We start from the raw sequence: 1,029 nt of genomic DNA on the forward strand, positions 1-1,029 counted from the left end.
GGGGCAATAATGCCTAATTCATAGGGTTATTTGGAGGATCAAATAAGACAAGAGTTGGAAGCACCTTAAAAGTTGCTAAGGATAATGTAATCCTAGATTTATTATGCATTGTTTTAACCTTATGATTTAGACTCCATTAGTACTTAACCTGAAGAGCTTTAGAGAGGTGGTGGGTTGTACTTTGAGATACTAACCACAAGGTCAGAAGTTTGAAACCACCAACATCTCTGTGCTGGAGCAAGATGAGGCTTATTACTCTCTTAAGGATTTACAGGGTCAGAAACCCCAAGGTTGATGTAAGATATAAAAATAATAATAATAATAATTTATAATTTATCAAGGGTTCACAAGGGTGGGGATGGGGAAGGGAGGGAAAAAAGAGGAGCTGACACCAAGGGCTCAATGGAAAATAAATGTCCACACAAGAATGATGGCAACATATCTACAAATATGCTTGATATAATTGATGTATGGATTGTTATAAGAGTTGTAAGAGCCCCCAATAAAATGATCTTTTAATTAAAAATTAAAAATATAATTCTGGAGAACAACAAATAAATAAATCCTTACCACATCTCAATAGGTAGTATCAGAAATACAAGAGTGTAATCCTATGCTTTTCAGTGAATTTATCATTTGAATGAGTCTTCCCCTACAACCCCCGTTCACTGCCATCAAGTCAGTCCCAACTCATAGCTAGCCTATAGGGCCTGGTAGAACTGCCCCTTTCAGGCTATAAATATTCATAGAAGCAGAAAAGCTCACCTTTTTCATGAGTTGTAGCTAGTAGGTGCAAACTACCGACCCTACGATTAGCAGCTCAATGTCTAACCCACGATGTCACAGAGGATCCTTTGTCTTCCTCCACCACCACCGTCACCCCATCTCCTGAACCATCAATGAATTTTCTCATAGTGATAACCTTTTCTTGACATTTTACTATTGTGGTCTCATACAATATTCACCTTTTTTTAAAATCAATTTATTGGGGCTCATAAAATTCATCACAATACATAGATCAATTGTGTA

Source organism: Echinops telfairi, unplaced genomic scaffold (assembly GCF_000313985.2).
Source record: "Echinops telfairi isolate 266 unplaced genomic scaffold, ASM31398v2 ScPeMD7_17;HRSCAF=63, whole genome shotgun sequence".
NCBI classification, from domain to species: Eukaryota; Metazoa; Chordata; class Mammalia; order Afrosoricida; family Tenrecidae; genus Echinops; species Echinops telfairi.